Below are 23,381 nucleotides of genomic sequence, written 5' to 3' on the forward strand. Positions count from 1 at the left end.
TCTGATAGGAAGACACGCCGATAGACTGGGGATACCATACAATGTCTACTGTAAGAGCTGCCAAGAATCGGACAGGGTCTACCCGACGGATTCAAGTCCCGGTGGGTTCACAATGGGCCTCCTAAAAGCCTACGTACAACATCTGACATCCACTATACCTACCTACCTGATTGGAACTTCTGAATCCAGATATCTTAATCTATAGTTATGAGATCTTAATTCACACCAATTCTCTGTGGTTTCATACTTCAGTGGAGAATTTCAACCACAACATTCAGTTAAGTTTGGTATTCGATCTGCAGTCCCCTGATCTTTTTCACGCATATATCCCTAGACCTAAGTTTTCTGAGCTCAATGAAAGATTTCGTAGATATTGCATTTACTCTCTTACATTTCTGCTTAACTTTATAATACAGTGTTCAACACTATTTTCATAGATTATAGAGTAATTATAGAAATAAAGATTACGACATTTTCGTTTCGTTCTGTTACTTTTCTTGGAATGTGCTCGACTAGAAATACATTATGTTTGACATTACATACAATCGTTGTTGATATTTTGAATGAAAGCCGGGGAAGACTTTGTCTAGAATCAGTTTAGTAGTTCGGGGGCTTAGTGAGAAAAATAGGTAAAATATTTTGTCCCATCCAAGACAGATAGAGGAAAGATTGCGACACGTGACGTCATAGAAGAGATAAACTTTCAAACTGTCCATAATAATTGTAATCCAAGCCTTGCTTCCGGAAATTTACCTCCGAAAAATGTGGCTAAGTTTTAGTTACTCAACGGGGATACCATTATTGTGCGATCCCTCATAAAAGAACACCCTCTAGAAGTTTTCCTTGTTTCTTGTGACAGATAAAGCGTTTGAGAATTTCAAACTCTCTTTAAAATCAACAAAAATTTACCGTTATTTATTTGTGTATCGAATAATGCTATTTATATCAAATTTGGTAACAAACGAAGACACCATTTGTACTGCGTATACGTAACAGTCGTAAAAAAATCGATTATTATGGCATTGCGCTGCCAAAATCTGCTGCGTCCATATTTAGCACTTGCTGAACACGTGAAGTCAGCACAAATATAGCAAGGTAAAAGAGAAAAAATGTAGCAACAAGCGCATTTTTAGAGCATGTATTCTCGTAAATATTTTGATCATAATTTACAGCACCTTGGCAACAGCCAAGGTTGCTTGACGCACGGCTACTTTTGGCGTGGGTAATTAGCATTGGTCGCACAATGAGTACATTGTACCTACAATATAACGGTGAATGTTGTTATACATATATGATATTTTACAAAATAATAAATCCACTTAAATCTCATATTAAAATGTTGTTTTATCGAGTAGGCTAGCCAAGTGTGCCCTCATCACATTTCCATAACATATTTATCAACTAAGCAATGCTGATAGTAGTTCGTATATCCGGCTTACAGTAAGCACTATAAGTGATATGTAAATTAGCGCCTCACATTAAGCTGTTTTCATGCAACACCATGCATTATCTCCAAGTCGACGCAACGCTTGCTAAGGAAAAACAATTATTGTTGTTGCAAAATATCTTCACATTTCTTTTTTTACATTTCCACTCATAATTGTATCTCAGTTTTATGATACGTTTGACGAAAGACAACAACAAACAAATGTATGAGTATAATAAAAGCGATTTCAAAGTGTATTTTGTGCAAAGCGACGAGTGTCGACAATTATTCAATTTAAATAGCACTAAAAATGTCACTTGCTGCAAACAATAAAAATAATAAAAACTGCGCTGTGTGTGAGATTTCGCAATTATTTTCATTTTATATGTTTTATTTGTGTGTGTACGGCCATTAATAACGGCATATATTATGTGATTAAGCGCACCAGGTGGGCTGCGCTAGTGCGTGTATGCGCCACTCAGTCGGTCATAACGACACACACTGCCATAGACCTTCAGCCCACAATGAACACTTTCGTTGTTTATGAAAGACGAGTATGGAAAATTACAAAATAATTGTTTTTGCTTTTGTTTTTGCAATGCAAAGAAATATGCGTGTTTCCGCAAAGGAAAGTACAAATTTACGAATAATAATAATAGTGGAAAATTTAGGAGGAAGTAAAGTACTGGTACAATTTTTTAAAGAATTTATAAATATAAAGAAATGATAAAAAGATAGAGAAGGTTTAATAAAAAAATAGCTGGTCTAATAGTCTATTATAAGTCCAATCACTTAAACTAAGTACTAATCGTTTAGTTTTACTTTTGATTCCAATTGTAAAATTTTTCATAAACCTGTTGAGAATTTTGGAAAATATAGGTTATGAGTAAGAAATACGAGTTCAAATTTCAATCTAACCTTAAACTGGTGCTGCCTTCACTTTTAGTTGTTGTTTCATCGATTATCCAGCCCTGCTGAAATCGACAGTATAAGTCTAGTTGTCATCGAGGTCAACTAATGCGAAGCCCTGGAAACGTGCTGTTTCGATAGGGTCTGATCAAAGGGAGATGGGTGTTAGTTGAGTCGGGTTCGTTGGGCATGCAAATAGATGACTATCATCATGCTTTGCCGTCTTTCAGGTAGTCTTATTTTTGATTATAAAAAATATGTTTGCACCCGGATGTAGAAGGTGTGTTCAAAAAATAACGGGAATTTTATAATTTAAGTCAAATATTTTTTTTTTTATTTTTTGCTATGAAGTAAGATAAACTTTTCAACTTTCTTTCATTGCTCTCTTTGTCCGTAGCAGCCGCTAAGTTTAGACATATTTTTATGAGCTCGGCGATTTTCGTTTGTTAAAAGTTCACATTTCGTTGCTTGTTCGTAAATTCTTGAGCAAAAACAATACTCTAACGATGCCCCAGCATCTATATTCACTAGACGTTGCTTTTTTCTATTAGAGAACCTTAAAGGGCCGTCATTTAATAAATATACGATAAATAGCTGAAAGAGCGATAGAAAGCTTATCACTAAACCAAGTTTGTTTCAATGATAAAAATATATAACCGCTGGTATAATATCGAATGGGGACTATTTTAATAATTAATATTAATTTTTACTACCTAATTGCATGACAAATCCCTTATAATTTTTTTAAGACCCCTGTCTTGTTTTTCTGGAGCAATTTTAATCATAAAATGAAGTCAAATCCTTTATCTTTTGGTCTATCTAAGTTGCAGAAATAAGTTCTTTCTAGATTGATCAAAGTTGCAGATGTAATTCTTCTAATTTTAGTTCGTCTTAATTAGTAAAAACCAGTGGTGGATCGAGAAAAATTTTTTGGGGGGGTTTTACAAAAAGTTTTATTACTCAACGTATTTTTAATATAGTAGTTCCCTCTTTTTTTTTGGTGACGCTAAAAATTTGACGCTAAAAAAGCTCGAGAAATATTTTCTTTTTATGAATGGGTGATTAACTGTTCAGAACAAAACTTTCTTTCGTGAAAATGTGGAAACAGCGAACTTCAGGCAAGCATTTTCGGAATGCTCTCGAAGCTTTAGAAGCAGTGAACAAAACGTCTTTAGGGCATGTTTTCAAGATTTTACGCATATTGGCGTTATTGCCTGTTTCAATAGCATCACCGGAAAGAAGTTTTTCAAGTTTAAAGAGAATTAAAACCTATTTACGAAATACGGCAGGTCTAGATAGGCTTAATGGTCTGGCATCAATGAATATTCATAGGGATATTGATCTGTCAGTTGATGAAATACTAGAAGAATTCTTTCAAAAACCAAGGAAAATATAACATGGAATGTGAGATCCCGTGTAATCCTCAAATAATCACTGAACTTCAGCGATACTGCTTGTACAAATGTAGAGAAAGTTCGAATTATATGAATAACAACAAAAGTCTTGTAACTTATTATATTTGCTTATAATTTGATGTGATTTTTTTGATCAATAACCTCATTCCAAACCAATATCGACAAACATATATTTTTCTCTGAGTTTAGGGGGTGTTTTAACACCAAAAACCCCCTCCGTGGATCCGCCACTGGTATAAACCATCAGATCCTCCTTTGATGCTGCACAATCAGTTTTTCGAGGTATTTAATCCAAATTTCAGAGTTATTTCTAACCTCAAAACTACTCATCAGTATCGTCACTCAAATGTGGAAATTTTGGACTGGGTTATTTCGACAACAAAGAAAATTATTTTTTTGACGGGAGATTTGCTCTAAGGGTAGGCACATAGTGTAGTGCAAGATTTTTATTTTCAGTTGGTGAATCTAAGTATAAAATAATTTTTCCACATGCCACATGTGGCATAGTGTGTGCATTCACAAAACGCGTATCTTGTTGCTTTTGTTGATCATTTCACACACGTCAAACATTTAATGAGGCATTTATGAGCGTGAAAATTTGTTGCTTTTCCATTCGAAAATTATAATTTTATACAGTAGAAAGAAAATAAGACCATCTCACACATATATGTGGTACCGCAATATACAAAAAAAAAAAAAATAAAATAATAAAAAAGAGAAAAATATAAATAAAACACAGTTATAAAACAACAAAAAAGCAGAATATTGAATATGTCAACGTACAGTTTATTTTCGGCACTAACAGCTCATTTGTAACGCCCACACTTTGGCTAAATGAAATTCCCCAAAACGCAGAAAGGATGCCAATTTGCATATTTATCTTATTTATTTATATCTAGACACTCATATGCTAAAAATTAACCGAGTATATATGTATGTATGTAGATTTACGCATAACTAAATGCGAGCGTCATAAATTATCGCTTATTTACATGCCATAAAGCAATAGAAACAAGAACAACAAAAACTGCAGTAAAATGCCAACAGAGCTGAGATAAAAGCGACTAAATTATATAATTTAGTTTTTTATTTTTATTGTTGTTGTTTTTGAGGTTGTTGTATGGCGTTTGATGTTTCTTTGCGTGTGACGTCGCTGCTTTTTATCTGCAATTATGTGTGTGCGTGTGTGTGTTGGCAATCGCTGAGCATTTTATCGCACATATGCGAGTTTTCGACATGAATATTCATAATAAAGTTATGTATGTGGAAAACTTTTACCTCGTAAAAAGCAGGAAGACGGAAAATTGTATAGGAATTGCTGTTACAGCTTGTTGTTTGTGTGAAAGAACGCATTAGCTATAATATATGTATGGTATATGATCATAATATGTAATAATAATAATGAAATGCTGTTGGCAAATTGAGGGAGCAACACACTCCGCCAGGCAATTGAGTTTTTTACACGATGTAGATGCGCTTATATGTAGATTTATTGCGTGGGATATTTGAAGCGGTCAGTCTTCCACGATTATTCTCGGACGATTCTTTTGTTTGAATGTGTTCTTAAAATAAGTGAGAAATCGTTTATTGTTATTCTTTATGAGATCAGAACCCTCATGTGAACTCAAATGTTCTTCTCGGCGATGGAGGACCGATAAATTTTAGGCGATAGCCGATGGCGTTCCTCAAAACTAGTTGGTTCATGTTTTATGTCGATATAACAACAGCAATGTGGATTACTTGCTTTAATTGTTATAAAGCGGGAATATTGGTATGAAATTGATCTGTGTTGCTGGGCCAAAGGTCTTGTCTAAGGTATACTGAGACATTAGGTCTCCAAAGAAGACAAACTTTGAGCAATCTCATGTAGTCCAGGAAGAAACAATATAGTTCGGTATGTGTTACTAGGTCAAGGATCTTTTCTTGTGGATGTTGAGACATCAGGTCTCCAAAGAAGACTTAAGTTAGACAAAGTTTGGGGAACCTCATATAGTCCACAAAGGGTCAATGTAATTCAGTCTGTGTTACTAGGTCAAATATCTTGTCTTAGAGATGTTGAGATGAACCTCATATAGTCCAGGAAGAAGGAATATAGTTCAGTCTGTGTTACTAGGTCAAATATCTTGTCTTAGAGATGTTGAGATGAACCTCATGTAGTCCAGGAAAAAGCAATATAGTTCGGTCTGTGTTACTAGGTCAAAGATTTTTTCTTGGGGATGCTGAGACATCAGGTCTCCAAAGAAGACTTAAGTAAGACTAAGTTTGGGGAACCTCATGTAGTCCAGGAAGAAGGAATATAGTTCGGTCTGTGTTACTAGGTCAAATATCTTTTCTTGGGGATGCTGAGACATTAGGTCTCAGAAGCAATATAATCGTTCTGTGTTATTTGGCTCATGATCTTGTCTTGGAGATGCTGACACATTAGGTATCCAATGTAGACTTAAGTAAAACAAAGCTTAAGGAACCTGATGGGATGCTGAGTCATCAAATCTCCAAAAAAATTATTAAGTAAGGCAAAATGTCTGTCAGATAACCAAGTGCCTCAACTCAGTTACTCCGGTTTTGTAATATTCCAACGTGACGTTTAAAAAGTTGATAGATAAAGAATGTTTGAGGAATCTTATGTAATGCACAAAGAAATTTCTTTAAATTGGGTAGCCCTGGAGTTAATAAGCTTACAAAATTAGTTCTCATTCAAGCTTACAATAAATTATTTTGAAGTACATGAAGGATAAATATTGTCAGATCCTCTAGAGTGTGTGGAATGCGGCTTTCAACTAAATAATCAAAAATTGTTTCATTCGATTTATTATTTTAGGCCACAAGCATAAAATGTTGCATAGTTTTTGGGGCAAAGTGCATACTTTTTGGGTCAAGCAAGAGATATATTCTCGCTACAAATTAAACAAAACAACTGTAAAGTGAAGCATTACTTCAAATTTCGCACATTTGAGCTAAACTTAATGTTTTCGGACTCGCTGTACACACCTGAACTAATGTCTCGCTTCCAATTGAATTACAACCATAAAATGCTCAATTGACTCAATTAGTTGAATAAACGGCTTGATTGTCTGAAAGCACACACACCAGGCAATTAACACCTCTATTACTGCCCCACTGTACAACAACACAAAGCCACGAACCGCCCCTTAACCTCCTCAAGCACACTGTAAACCTTTTGCGCATGCAAAATTTGAAAATCTCACTGTGATCATCACGAAGTGGCTGAGTGTTAATTTAACTCAATTTAAGTACGCTATTGAAGCAAGATACAGCGCACAAATGATGACTTATGAATTCAAATGTGGAATGAATATGGAAGTGTCGATGCTTTGTTGTCATTTACTTTTATTTATTTATCAATGCAAATTAAGCGTATTAAATTAGTTGTATATGAGCTGCTGTTGTTGTGATGCTTTGTAATAAATATTAACGCTAATCTGGTATAAACAGCTGAGCTGCATAGACAGATTGAGGCATGAGCTCGTTAAAACTCGCAAATAGTTTGTTAAATGGAAAAATTGCCGCGCACTCGCTGAATGACTCGCTAAATTCGCAATTCAACTCAATTTAACAGCCAGGTTCAGGTCCAACGAGGGGGCGGTGCTGATGTCGTGCGCTTGTAACCGCATTCATTCAATTATTAGAAACGCAAATTGCCCACGCCGTGTGTTTAAAGCACGTTTTAGCTAGAGAATATCAAAATGAATGTTTTCAATGAGGCAGAATGCACATTAATTTTTTTCAATTAATGATTGGCGGTTGCGGCGTTGTGGAAATGCCGCAAATTACAGTTTTCCAAATCAAAACAATTTTAATGAATTTTTATTGCTTTCGAAAGCTTATTGTGTGTGTGTGTGTGACTGTTATCAACAGTTCATTAAAATGCCTAGTGGCTTTTACCGTTTACGCTTAAGTTGTTTTTGTTTTGTATTCTCGCCATTTCAACACTTTTCCATTACTGAAAACAAAAATATTTGCACGATTTGTATAATGAGTTTGGTTAAAATTTGTGCAACTAATTATTTTACCACGAATTGCTGGCAAACATTTCACGAGCTGTTGCACTTGTTGTAATTAAATGCTTTCTTAGAGTGTGATTTTACAGCTCGAACGTAATTTCCGGCAATATTTTTGGAAGTGCTTATACAGATGCATATTATATGTAGATACAAATAAGGCTGTGACGTGGCGTATACGTAACTTCAGGCAAATTTTGAAAATATTTCGAAAGTTTATGTATTTATAACAGTTGTTTCTTAAAATTTTCTTGTTGTAATTTGAAAATCAGCATGTGTAAAATGCTTTTGAAACAAAAATATTGGATCGGCTCGTTGATTTTGTACATTTATAGCAACAAAATCCTTAGAAGTGTATTTCCACAAATTTCAGATTTAGATTGCACATGTAACGATAATTATTTTACATATGAAAAAAAATATATATAAAAGGTGATCTAATTCGATGTTCTCTACTTTTTTAAGAAAAAAAACACAGAAAAATTAAAATTTAATGGGGAATGCTGATTATCATTCGAAAGAAAATTCTTTGGCATTTTTTAAGATTATCTCTTTCAAATGTTGGCCTTTGCTACGTCACAGATGGTCCATCCTTTGAGTCCGATTTTCGATGACTCATTCAACCATTTCGACTGCTAACTGGCGAATGACACGTTTGATGCCTTACTCCAAGGTCTGAATCGAAGCAGGATGTCCGCATAGACTATAGACTTTACATATTCCCACAAGAAAAAGTCTAACGGTGTGATATCACACGAACTTGGTGGTCAATAGACCGGCCCGAAACATGAAATTATCTGCTCACCGAAGTGTTTTCTCTATAAATCCATTGATTGATGCGTTGTGTGGGAAGTGGCGTCGTCTTCTTGAAACCAAATGTCGTCGAGATCATGAGCTTTAATTTCAAGCATCAAACACTCGGTTGTCATGGCGCAATGACGGTAGCCATAGACGTTTAGTTTCTCACCGGCATCATTTTTGAAGAAATATGAACCGATGACTCCACCGGCCCACAAACCATACCAAACCGTTGTTTTTTTTTGGTGAAATGACTGCTCTTGAATCTCTTCAGGTTGTTCTTCGTCCCAACTGCGGCAATTTGGCTTGTTTACATATAAATTGAGCCAAAAATGGGTCATAAGTTGAGCGAAGCGCGTGATCTGTCTAAAAAAGGCTAAAAGTACCCCTACTTCGATCACCCTTTAGCTCCGATTTTCAACTACAGGAAGCTTTACTAAGTGTCCTATAAATATTTTGAACAAGTAAGGAAGGGCTAAGTTCGGTTGTGACCGAACATTTTATACTCTCGCAATTTATTTATTTAATATTATATAATAGACAATTTGACCCACATAATCGTCATATATATTGTATAAAGTCCATTGAAAGTTGGAAACCCTAATATTAGGTTAGAAGCACCGAGGTCCTCATGTTCGATATATGGGGCCTTGAAAACCTATGGTCCGATTACGGCGATTTTTAGAAAGGGGCTGCCACACTATAAATGCAGTATTTATGGAAAGTTTTGTTCCGATATCTTCACTAGTGCTTACTTTACATATTGTGAAGTAAACTAATCAGATCATCTTCAAAGTTCTGGTATATAGGAAGTAGGCGTGGTTGTTAAGCGATTTAGCCTATTTTCACAACATATCATTGCTATGCAAGAAAAGTATTATAAATCGAATTTCATTGAAATTGGTCGAGTAGTTTCGGATATATGGTTTTTGACCCATAAGTGGGCGGAGCCACACCCACTTAAAATTTTTTATACCAATTTGGGTGGTGCCCTTCTGTATCTTCTTTATAATGAAATTTAAGGTTCCTGGTGTTTTCCCTTACTGAATTAAAGCATTTTTAGTAGTTTTCAACATAACCTTTGTATGGGAGGTGGGCGTGGTTATAATCCGATTTCCTCCATTTGCAAATGAAATGCCTGAAAAAAACGACTCCTGAAAGTTTCGTTCATATAGCTTTAGTAGTTTATGAGATATGAACAAAAAACTTAGTAGGGGCGGGGCCTCGCCTTTGTTGCAAGCAACTTTGTTGCGAGAGTATAAAAATACATACTAAAATTTTAAAAATAATATTTATAGCCGAAATTTATATATAAATTTTGACTCTTTTTGAATTATGTGCTCATAATGCACTGTATGCCTTGAATTGCCAGACAGCGGTCAGCTGATCAATCACGATAGTGAAATCTAGTGCATTTCGGTTGAAGTGCTTGATAACACAAAATATCAGCGATTGCTTGTTTGTGTAAGATTTTTTAATATGCTCTGTAAAAAAATGGAAAGTTTTCAGCAAAAAATGTTGAAAATTTGACACAGCGATTTATTATTGCATGATTTTTCTAAATATTTTTTTTAGTAAAAAAAAATTCATACAATAAATTTTGTTAAAATTTTTTTTACTAAAAATTATTTTTTACTATTTTTAATAATAAAAAAAAATATTATATTTATATTATATTTAAATTTTATTTTTTACTAAAAAAATTTTTTTTACTATTAAAAATAGTAAAAAATAATTTTTAGTAAAAAAAATTATTAACAAAATTTATTTTATGAAAAATTTAACAAATTTTATTATTTTCGAAATTTTGAAAATTTCTATACAATTTATGCTTTATACTTTGCCCAACAGTATTCATTTGTAGGAGTGTTTCATTTTAACTCAATTAATATGTGCAGCAGGAAGTAATACTTAGCTAAATCCAATTTGCGATGTACCTTATCGATGGAAGATTAATGAAAGAACTTAACCAATATTTCATGGTATAAACCTTTTTTTATAGCAGAGCTTAATTTTGTTTCTAAATTATAAATTAGGTGAGGCAATTAATGATAATTCGCTAAAAATATTAAATAGTGCAGACACCTTGGTTGTCTATGACCTCAAAAGCGTAATGAATGTATTCTGCATAGGTGTGTGTTGGGTGTGAGCAAATTTGTTGAGTATTTATGTATTTTTGTATGTATATATGAACATATTTTAATTATTTAATTTGTTATTGGTTGAGTAAATGCGCATATGACTTATTTGGCATTTATTATTATTATGAGCGCTGATAAGAAGAGGTGTGATAAGTCAGCAGCTGCGAGTCGATTAACATATGCTTAAGTATTTACTGAATTTATTGCAACAAATGCGATTGATTATGGCGAGTTGCAATTTCGGGAATTTTATTTAATAAATAATGGAAAATATTTGCGAAAAGTGGTGATAAAAAAGTATATGTATTGTAATAAGAAGGAAGTATTATTTCTTTTAGCATTTTCTATTATTTTTATTCTAAAATTCCAGCTGCCTCAGATTCCAAATACTATAATATATTAACTTATTGCCCTTAAATAACTACAATAATTTGAATAAATTGCTATCGCTTCTCAATCTGCAGCCATTCTGTGCATAATTTTCACTAATGCATGCGCTTACGGGCTTGGCTTGCCACGTTGCACGTTGTTCGTTGCTAAACGAGAATTGGCTAATTTTCAAAATAATTTTCGAACACTAGAAATGCAACACGATGCAAGCGGTAATGCCAAGAACAAGCGCAAAAACGTAGTTAATGCATGCAATTTATTGCCACGAAGTTGAAGTTCAAGGCTGTGAGCCAAAACCTGGTAGCGCTGGTTTACACACACATACTTGCATACAAACATACATACATATATACATACATACATATATACATACATTCATATATGTTTAAAATAACAAATTTTATGAGCAGAAGCTCGTACGAGCACTGCTAAACTGGCAAAGAGTCGTATAACCGTAAGTCACTCATACGACACGCTGCGCTTAACTGTAATATGAAGGCCAAGACGCTAGGTGGCTTGTTTACTGGTAGAGGAGTCGACTTGGTTTCCAAGTCTCTCAAACTTAAGGCAAAATTAAAATTTTGCGACTCGTATTTTTCTTGTTAACAAGCTCTAAATATAGCGGAGTACTTCATACATATGTACATGTGTTAACTGCACACCTGTTAAAACAAATTGTTTACCGGAAATATTTTTAGTACGCTGTAGCGTAGTCTTAAAAGTAGATAAGGCATAATAAAGCACTTTTTTCTAGATTTTGTGATAAGTTTTTCTTGTAGTAAACAGTATATTAGAATTGTTGTTGCTTCTGAGTTGATGAGTTTATCAACTGACAGGTGAGATAAGACCTCAGTGCCATGCACGTGCATGCTTAGTAGCTGAGAAGTCGCGAAAGTTGCTACCATTCTGAAGTCATGAAGTCATGAAAATCTTCGAAAAATGCGCATGCGTTCTTTACTATCGTGACTGTGAGTTGCTGGTGGAGCAGTTGAAACATTTCCCGCACCAGTTCAGATCCCAAAGAGTACCCACCTTGCTCAATACAAGCGACATCACTCGAGAACTCTATCAGATCTTCCTCGACTTCACCCATCTCGTTATCCGAGTTCAAGTTATCGATAGTGTCGGCTTTAGTGAATCGATCGATCGATTCTTTTGTGAGAAGCAGCATAATTTGCAAAATCGAAACGATTCTTCAGACCCTGACTGTGACTTGATGTTGCAGAAGTATAAGCATTTCCCGCACCAGTTCAGATCCCGAAGAGTACTCACCTAGCTCAATACAAGCGCCATCACTCGAGGACTCTATCAGATCTTCCTCGACTTCACCCATCTAGTTATCCGAGTTCAAGTTATCGATAGTGTCGGCATTTTGTATGTCAAAGCTTTCACTTTAGTGAAACCATAGTTTATCTTCACATTACTTTTCGTCAGCGGTTCGAACGATTTTTATGTGGGCAGTAGCATAATCTGCATCGTGACCCTTTTCGTCTCCACGACATGTTCTGCTGTGGGTTCTTCGAACGTCTTGACGAGATTCCAACCTTCCGTTGGCAGTTTTGCGTGACAGTCTCTAATGAGCTACATTATCTGGTCTTATAGCCGGGATCCACATCCTTGTCTGGATGGAATATTCTTGCTATCGACTGCTACTAGTCTTACTTCGAGATATACCTTCCCTACCTTGACTATAGTGGCTTTGAAAAGCTGGTTCAAACTCTCGTCATAACAGGCTATTATTTTGATTTGACCTGGGTATCAGCCTGCAACTGTGCCAGAATCTGGCGCACCTTTGGATTTATACTTTTATTGTTATTGTAAATTTATTTCTCTTTAAAAGCTCCATATTTTACTCTCTGCAAAAGATTGTTTAGTTTGCAAAAGATACTCTATCGAATGCTCGCAAATCAATGGATATATGCTGGACTCCTCAGAATTCGAACCCGAGTTGATGTTACCTTTGAGTGGTTTCGGTGTTGTGACGAACAGCAGACGTGGTTTCTTGGCCACACTGGTGGGTGTGCGATTCGAACTGTCGCTAGCGTCACTGAAGTAGGTCTCCTCCTCATCTGAGGATCTGCGCATTGAGACTGGAAGCTTTGGTTTCAGCACTTCGAGATCGGTTTGGTGACTCCGGTCTTTTACAGATGCGCTTCGGTGTTTCCTTCTTGATGAATAATTCTTCTAATTCTTCCGTTACTGATGATGTCGGACTTGGCAAGCAACCCATATTTCTTGAGTGCGTCGAAATTTGTAGTGAGTTCTCCAATATTAAGCGTGTTTCACGTATTTTCTCCTCGAAGTGCTGACGACGCTGATACTTTTGGCGTCTCAAACCTTCTATGGTCTCCATGTTCTCAATGAAGAGTGTGAGATCATTCTGGGAGTAGAATGTTGTGTTTACACGAAACTCTGATGACGAATGGAATACGGGTATGGAGAAGAAACTGGCGCTCTGTTGCGTTGCCATTTTTCGATTTGTTATTTTCACGATTTTTTACGTATAAATTAGTTTGATAATTGTAGTATTAATTCTCTACCTTTTTTGCTCTAGCCGTGAGATGAAAAGATGAGATTGGACTCAGATTCACAGATTGGACAACTATGAGAATCTCTGTAGTTCAAGGCCACGCTTCAGCTATTGTTAATGTTTTTTCCAGACGGTTAGACATATATCGTTGGGTTGACTTTTGTATTTTATTTAATACTGCGCTTAAATGTAGGCAACAAATATTACATGTTGCATACTTTTAGGATGAAAATATATTGAATGATTAAAGTAGAATAAATATTGCTGCTCAAAATTCACATCTTCGCAGTGACTTTTGTATATATGAAAAGGAGAGAAAATAGTCCAGGAAGCGCTCACCATCACAAAAAAAATTCGTCCCTTCATAACCATAGATATCCTTGATGTTGATAAAAAATATCCTTTCGTCCAATTAACTATTATTGAGTTCCACAATATTTACATATACTTTACCTTTTAAAAAACAGTCCATAAAATTTAACGACCGCAATTTATTATTCACAACCGTAAATTATTTAAATTTCATTACTATCATATGCGCATGAGTGTCGGCGATGTGCTAACGGTAATGCAATCACACACCATGAAAATTGTATGTACACACTGCTAATGACATGCGAAAGTTGTAAATTTAAAATCTCGCCAGCCAACAACGCTCCACTTGCGCACAGCAAACAGGTGGACAGGACGTGGGAATAAATTTCATGCAACTTCAACCTCAAAGGATGCGAGCGCACAACCGGCAACAATAACGAACACTCGCCCGCCTGTAAGCCACCTACTAACTACAGGAACTACAGGAAAAAGTCCGCACAATGGACTTGAGCAAGTAGGAAAAAAAACTGCATCGTTAGCATTCATGGCGTGGAGCGCGCGTGGACGGCATGCAAATATTTGCAATCGGTGGCACAGTGGCATGCGACACACACACGCCGTTTGTGCCACATAAGTGCTAAACTTTCAATGCGACTATAAATAGGCGGAAAGTTTGCCACAGCAACAGCCGGAGCGGCGTCGGCAGTCACAGCCACAGCCAACAAGTGCGGCAAATTGTTAGAAAAAGCAAAACGCATGAAAAACCGGAAAGCAACAGCGTCGCATACACTTGGGCACACACTCGTGTAACGGGACACTTAAGCAGGATTTAATGCGATTGCCGCATTCAAGGACAACGCGCACGCTAAGCCCGGCTAAGACCCGGAGCTCCCGCGTTGCGACAGTTGAGCCTCTGTGCAGCTGCCACGTATTTTAATTTAACACGCCCGCTGCTGTCGGTGGCGGCGTCGGCGACGGGTCATTTGCGCCTTCACAAGTAACGGCAACACGAAATGCAAACGAAGCAGCCGGCCCGGCTCAGCATGTGTGGGCGGTAATTCAAAGCTAGTACTGCTCCACTATGTGGACACTAGTGTGTCGTATTACCACACACACACTTCGTGCGGTCGTGCGGTTGTGCGCAGCGTTGCATGTGTGCTTTGCCTAGTGAAATTGCAAATAATTGCAAACACTACATAAATAGATTTTTATTAGTTTTTCTTTTCCTCACCATGTTTTATTGAGCTTATTTTTCCTCTTAAGTACTATTCACACACGCTTTGATTTTACTGTTGCTTTTGTTTTTTTTTGCTCTTTACGCTCAGTAGCTTTTATCAGTATTTGTTTTTGCTGTTGCTGCTATTTTAAGCGCACTTTTATGTCTATTTGTCCGGACGGAAATGAAGTGAATCGCCTTGATGAATGAAAATATGGGATTCGAGTATGTAAACATGCTGTGCCACTGAATGGTTGGCGCTTGACGAGCTTGTGCTAAACCAGTAAGCTCTTAAAAGGTGTTTTATGATAGTAAACGACGCTTATTTTATGGAATAAATAAATACAAATATTTTTTTTTATTTTTTTGATGAAGAAGATTGTTCAAAGAAATCTTAAATATTTGATAGTTTTTGAGTTTTTCGTTTAATCTTAGTTTAAAAATAGTAGATTTTTGATATTACTTTAGTTTTTTTGTCATTTGGGCAGTAACACCTTCATAAATTCATAACATTCTTCGCTAAAATATTTTTATAATAGTGAATGCGCCTAATTGTAGGCCACGTTTTAGGTTTGAATGCTCTTTGACTCTCAGAACAAAGTCTTTCACTGCATCTAAGTTATAACAGACAACAGTGGCGTGGTTTTCCAATCGCTAAAAGCGTATTTAGACAGCCAAATTAATTGATTAATCCAAATTTTTATGGAGAAACCCTTTTTTGCCTTTTAAACTGCAGGCTACTCGATAACCGATCAGCTGTTATAAATTTTTGTTTTTGCTTTTCATAAGAAGTTGCTAAATTTCATTAGCTGATTGGTATTTTTCACCGGTATTGGTATTGGTATTTTTCTACCGCAGCTTTTTTGTATCAAAAAATTCAATCAATCGCAGACAAAGAACATATATATAATTGCAAATACGGTCTTGGTCGCAGCGTTGCATTTCATTTTCAAAACGATTAAAATTCAATTATAAATTAATGTAGATTTTTATTTTGTATGGCAAATCGATTTTTATAAGCGTTTTAATCGAGCAGAGTCCAGTTAATTGATCAATGAGCTGCTGTCTAAAAACGCTATAAGAACCTTTGCTATATTGACTATAGGTACTTTCTTGTGAATGCTTGCTTCCAACATATATTAGGCTTACTGGTATACTATCTACGTCCCCTCAAGCTCCATTGCTACATATGTATATAAATCACCACACACATGCAGTATGAACCAAGTGAAAAGCACATTCACTCAGCAATATATCCTTTTTGAAAGCATTGAATGAGAAATCTGGACAAATTCCTTTGACTTTATGAGCTTACATATACACACACACACATACATATGTACATTAAGTACATACAGACAGCTGTATTTATTTACTTTCCTTTGTGCCAGATTGCCATTATATTCTTTGAAGGAGTAATTATGTGGTGCGGAGGCGCCAGCATGTGTGCAACGTTAAATGAGAGAAACGAGAAATGATAAAAAATGGTTACGGTGATGTATAAAGGGTGCTTCAGTAAACTGATTGATTTCAAGATAAAAAGTAAAATGTTGTGAAGTGTATTGAAAGTGAATAGTAAGTGAATAGTAAGTGGATATGAACTACAGCTCGAGTGTATGCGCTACTCTTTTCTCTATTTATTTACTATTCTATTCTTTTCTTTCACTCGCAGCATTTTACCTTTTCAATTTTCAAGCTTCGATTTACCCCATAAAGGCTTTAAGCTTTTTAATATATACTTTAAGAGTCCCATTTAAATATCTCAGCTTATAGCAACACCCATTACTTTGTAGTATATTTCGAAATTAACCAATTTCTCGCTTCAATGAAAATTGTAATGGGTATATACATATGTACATACTGTTATGTTCTTCATATTTTAAAAGATAAATGGCATCTCTTCAACAAAAAAATTCATAAATGAACATTTCTCCCACAAAAAAGAAAACATCACGTAAGCGTGCAAGGAATTTCGTAGAAGGCAGTATGGAGCAAATAGTTTTATTATTAATTTCCGTTTATTTGAACGTAATTACGGTAGTGCTGTTGACATTATTTCAACAGTGGAAGATGCTCTCTTGCGGAAAGTCAGGGAGATCTTTCATTTTTTCACCAATTTTCAGTATTTGCAAGACATAAAATAGAAGCTACAGCCAATTTTAGCTTCAATAAACGAAATTACGCCTAAATGTAGGCAACATATTTTTACTACCGTTATTATAAATAAAACGTTGCCTACCTTTAGGCGTAATTTCTTATCTTATCAAAGTTTCATGCGTTATTTAATGTTAATGGAAGTATATTTTTAGTAGTGATTGTGAAGTATCCGAAATATTAAGATAAAAACAAAAACATATTTTTTGTGAGAGATTAAAGATAGTACAATTTCGTTGCCTACCTTCATGCTTAATGTCTTATCTTATCGAAGTTTCAAACCTGATTTTTTTGAAAGTCTCTTTTTAGTAGTGACTGTGACGTGTCTGAAATAGTGAGATAATAAATATCTTTTTCCAGAGAGATCATTTTTTTACTGTGGAAAAATCTACTATATCTGCTTCCGCCGTTTTTTGTTTTTTGAAATTTAAGGCTTTTTTGTTTAACCCTAGAAGGGTACGGTTAAATTGTAGGCGCTTGTAGGTACCGATGAGTAAATTTTATAAATCAAACAACACCATTCAATGCTTGCGGCAGCCGACTTATGACAGAGTGGGACAAGCACTGCTAGTGGCTTGACTTTCAGTGTGGCCAACCTCCTGATTTACGAACAAATCTATTCCGTATGTAAGTAAATTTTACTCACATTACCCTTCTAGGGTTAAAACAACTTTTGACCATCTTTCTGGCAGCATGAGTATTCCGTGCAAATGTCGAGAATTCGGCTCATAAAGTTACCTTTTCAGTTGAGAAAAAGTTTGGGGTGCAAACAGATCTCTACAAATATTTTGTTGGGTTAATGTTGACACAAATGTCCAAGATCGATATAAAACGATTTAATCGATTTAATCGACTAGTGCTTGCACCTAGAGACATCTATTGGAAAACGGCGGAAGCCAAGTAGACCTAACATTTATTGCGTAAAAATTTCAGTTGACAACAACTCGTTGTAAAACGTCCACTTTATGCAAATAATAATGAATTAAAATGTTGAAAACAATTTGAAATTCATGTACACCTGTCATCTTGTTTTATAACAAATTTATTAATTTATTTAGGTTGGCATTTTCACAACGAACCACGAGCAGCTGCACTGCAAGTGTCATGCTGCCAGTGATTTTCTCAAGCGACTTGAATATTTAAAGTGAGAAATGTGTAGAAATTCACAACCAACACCAAAACATAAATACAGCTATTCATTTACATACATACAAACATATGTGTATTGTTTATATGCGATAATTGGCGCAGACAACTCGATAAATGAATGCGGGCACTAGGCATACTGTTTTAAGGGGCACTAAAGCAGTTGGCGATGCAACAACAAAAGCGCCCGTATTTACCTTTAAGGCAGGTAACCTTGACACCTACCAACCGAGTTGAGAAGGTTAATGGTGTCGATTGTGCCGAGCGCGGCCGATACAACAAAGCTATCGAGGGCCATAGCAAGTGGAGGGCGAGTGCCGACCTAAACCATATGGCTTCAGGTCCTTGTTGTGGTTAATGAGACGAGACGCTATTTACAAATAAACGGTGTCTTATCCAGCCTGTGTTTAACTAAATTCTTAAAAAAAAACATAAAAAACAACAAAATACCCAACAAGGTACACTGAGGCCAGCACGACACCTCGACTGCCCTGCATTGGTTGGAAGCGAAAGTTTTGGCTCGACTGAATGAATGTGTATGTGAATTTGAAGTGCGTGTTTGCTGGATTTTCAGCTGTTTTCAACACGAACATTTCAATTGCTAGCTGCTGTTGCATGGTGCCGCGCTTTGACGGCCACAGCGCCTTGTGGTATGCTAGCTATTTAAACTTTTTGCCGTGATATACACACAAGGGAATGCGAGTTAAAAAGTCATTTGCGTTGGTGTGTGTTATAACTGGCATTGGAGCACGCGCGGCGCAACTCGCTGCTTTTGATTTTCCTGCGCGATATGGCGCGTTATTGAGCGAGTCCTTTCTTTTGTGGGTTAAAGTGTGTGCGCGCCACTGCGGTATTTCATGACGAAAGCGTAAAGTTTAAATTTTTCATTACCGTCACATGGCTACAGGCGCTTGACCGTAAATTTTCAAGTTAATTACTAGTTGCTGGCGCATGAATTTTTCAAGCAAAGCATTTTACGAGCAGCGAACGAGATTGCAAATAAATATTTGATGGCTTGAAGTTACGTGTCCCACACATGACCCTTAATAGCAAATCTGGAGAAAGGCATGAGTGTAATTAAAAAATTAAGCACAATTTCGTTTAAATTTTTAAATTGTCTGCTATTGTTTGGGTTACTGGCTGGTTGCTTTAAAGCTACTAATACATTTTTAATTCCTTAGCGCTTAAACGATGGGACTATATTTCTCAAATACATATAAAGGATTTTTTTTTTCAAAATAAAATTCTATAAGTTTACTAGACTGAGCTCCCATGCCTCTTTCTAAATTTCGTAACTTCAGTCACTATCATGTTATTGACTTGAGCTAGAAATGCTATACATAAGTCTTTCAATAGCAGCCACGCTTACTGTGAGTACTTATTTCACGCCGTTGCAACACTGTTAAATACACTTTTAGGGAGACAGTGAGAAGATCAGCTTAGCGCTCAACAACAACTAATATTTTTTCCCATTTAGATATAAACTGAACACTAGAGTACATAGTCCCCTTAACTTTTAGTGATGTTTCAAATCACTCCTCAGTCTAAAGAGATATCCAGATGGATAATGCAGATAGTTAATCAAGTTGGCACTACAACCAGGTGTCGGTTTAGGCCGCGTCAATAAGCTTTCAACCACTTGATAATTCTTTCTGAGTTAAGGCCATTCTTTTCTTCGTCGGAAGCCGGGATACACCGACAGCACAGCCGCTATATTTTTGTGCGCCGCACTATGTTCTTAAAGCAGAAGATGTCATACAGCAAATTATACCATCACTTCCGGTACTCGCCTTCGCTCACGTGTAGGGTCCACAATTTTGGTGATGGAATACGCCTATAAGATGGAGCTGATAGATCGATATTACTGCGGGAAATGTCAAGAGGAAGGTATTAGAGAAACAATGAAACACCTCGTGTGTGCTTGTCCTGCATTGTCAAGGCAACGGCTCCAGCATGAGAATCTGGTAGAGGTATCGTATATATAAATATAACTACTCCTCATTGACTATGTGACGGCACTCCATCTTTTGTCGAAAAGGACCAAAACTGGTCTATGTGTGGCTTATGGGCCAGACTAACCTAATCTAGATCTCGAACGTTCCTTGGGAATGCTCAACGTTGTTTGTTGTGCTTCCGCACCATACGTCAGGACGGATATGATGAGTGACCTATAGAGCGTTTTTTGGTTTTGAGAGAAAATTGAAAGGCTGAGTCCTTTCAATTGCTTACGGAGCCCGTGATAGCACCGGTTGGCAAAAGTGAATCTCCGATTGATTTCGTAGCTTAGATAGTTGGTGGTATTTATGGCGGTTCCGAGATATTATCAGTCTTTCACTACCTCGAAGTTATGTATAACCGTATACAGTGATGTGGTCTCCCAATAGCTGAGTTCCTTTGCTTGATGACAGGAGGTACTTCGTCTAGGCCTCACCTTCATCAACAAACCTCGCTGCCTTCTCCCGGCTTGAGGATGCTGCATGTATGGCCCTGTTGTTGTAGACTACTGTGGCGATATCGCAGAAGGCAGATAAAAACAAACAAAAATCAAAAGTTAAACTGTAATACTGAAAACCGCCAAGCGCGCCAGCTTGTTCGAATTAATATTTAACGAAACAAAAATAAAAATTTAAATTTGAAAACCTAAAATTAGCTAAGTGCAAGCTTGAATGTGGTAACAAATAAACAAATAACAACAACAAAAATGAGAGGAAAATCGCAGCGCAAAAATATTTAACCAGACTGTTGCAAATATTGCGGTTAGAGGTTGCCTCGTGCAACCCGCACATCCACACACAACCACAGACAGATACAAATATGCCGAGGCAGCTTTTGCAGTCTTAAAATCTTTCTCAGGCACTCGTGTGTGTTTGTTTGTGTGCTGCGCGTGTGCAAATAAATGCGGCTATTTAATTAGACTTTATGTGCAAACTTTTAATTGCATCTAGTAGGAAAATTAGCCGAGCTGGGGCAAGGGAAAAGCTGAAAGCCAAGAGAGAGAGAAATTGTAAATATTTTGAAACAGCAAAAATTTTAATTTCGAAAAACAAAGGAAGAAAAGCACATTCTAAGCAGGCAATTATTGTTATTGCAATCTGTTAAATCGTCTAAAAAATCTTTACTTTTGTTTACCGTTGGGTGCAAAGAATTTTGCTTTTATTTCTATTACTGCTTTGTTGTTGCATTTCTTAGCGGTTTAAATGTTTACATTGCACGCCGCACGCTTCTAACAAAGCAACGAAATTCTTTCAAAATGAAATAAATATAACAAATACAACAAATAAGTGTCGACAATTTGCGCCACAAGTTCAATGTGAATAAAAACGAAACAAAAACAAGTAAGGAAGTGCTAAGTTCGGTTGTGACCGAATTTTCTTTCTTTAATTTTATTAATATTATAAAATACAAAATTTGACCCACATACTCGTCATATATGTATATGGTATAAAGTCCATTGAAAGTTGGAAACCCTAATATTAGGTTAGGAGCACCGAGGTCCTCATGTTCAATATATGGGGACTTGAAAACCTATGGTCCGATTTCGGCGATTTTTGGAAAGGGGCTGCCACACTATAAATGCAGTATTTATGCAAAGTTCTGTTCCGATATCTTCACTAGTGCTTACTTTATATATTGTAAAGTACACGATTCAGGTCGACTACAAAGTTCTGGTATATAGGAAGTAGGCGTGGTTGTGATCCGATTTGACCTATTTTTACAACATATCATTGGGGTGTAAGGAAAATATTACAAACCAAAATTCATTGAAATTGGTCGAGTAGTTTCGGAGATATGGTTTTTGACCAATAAGTGGGCGGAACCACACCCACTTAAAATTTTGTATACCAATTTGGGTGTAGCTCTTCTGTACCATCTCTATAATGAAATTTACGGTTTCTGGTGGTTTTCCTTATTGAATTAAAGCATTTTTAGTTGTTTTCAGCGTAACCTTTGTATGGGAGGTGGGCGTGGTTATAATCCGATTTCCTCCATTTTTGGACTATATAAGGAAATGTCCGATAAAACTACCCCTGAGAGTTTCGTTGATGCAGCTTTAGCAGTTTACGAGATATGTACAAAAACCTTAGTAGGGGGCGGCCCACTTCTCCAAAAAAAAAAAAATACATCCATATATCCCCCTTCATAGTGCGATCGTTCATACCAAATTTTAGTTCAATAGCTTTATTTATGGCTTAGTTATGGCACTTTATGTGTTTTCGGTTTTCGTCATTTTGTGGGCGTGGCAGTGGTCCGATTTCTTTTTCGAAAGCAACCTTCCTATGGTGCCAAGAAACAAGTGTTCCAAGTTTCGTCAAGATATCTTAATTTTTACTCAAGTTACAGTTTGCACTGACGGACAGACAGACATCCGGATTTGAACTTTACTCTTCACCCTGATCACTTTGGTATACATAACCTTATATCCAACTCGTATAGTTTTAGGACTTACAAACAACCGTTATGTGAACAAAACTATAATACTCTCTTAGCAAATTTGTTGCGAGAGTATAAAAAAACGCAAAATGCCACAGCAATGAAAAGTGGCAAGAGAGATAGGAAAGAGGGGTTCAGTTTATATTTGTATTGATATTTATTTATATCTGAATGTGTTTTCATTTGATAACAAGTTTATGCGAAATATTACAATCCCAAGTGTTCTGTAAATAAATTCTCGTTGTTTTTTGCGAAATTTTTCCCGGTTGGTAGTCTAAAAATAGGCGCACAGGCGCACAGGCGTAAAAGCCTGCATTTTCGCTTTATTTTTACAATTTTTTTGTTGTTAGTGTTGTTGTTCAAAAAGAGTGGCGCTCAGTGTACTAAACAAGTTCAAGTTCAAGCATAAATAGTGCGGAGTCAGGGGGCGGCGCAATTGACAAGAAGGCCAGACAGCTTGGTGACAGTTACACTGAAACACAACTAACGCT

At 36.3% G+C, this 23,381-nt stretch overlaps 1 protein-coding gene across 4 annotated transcripts in view; it reads left to right on the forward strand.

Annotated features, from left to right (window-relative positions):
* The window catches only part of LOC105211400 (protein real-time), a 31,160-nt gene that overhangs the window by 2,446 nt on the left and 5,333 nt on the right, over nucleotides 1-23,381 (forward strand). The gene's annotated exons all lie outside the window — the stretch shown is intronic.

This window comes from Zeugodacus cucurbitae, chromosome 3 (assembly GCF_028554725.1).
Source record: "Zeugodacus cucurbitae isolate PBARC_wt_2022May chromosome 3, idZeuCucr1.2, whole genome shotgun sequence".
Classification (NCBI taxonomy): Eukaryota; Metazoa; Arthropoda; class Insecta; order Diptera; family Tephritidae; genus Zeugodacus; species Zeugodacus cucurbitae.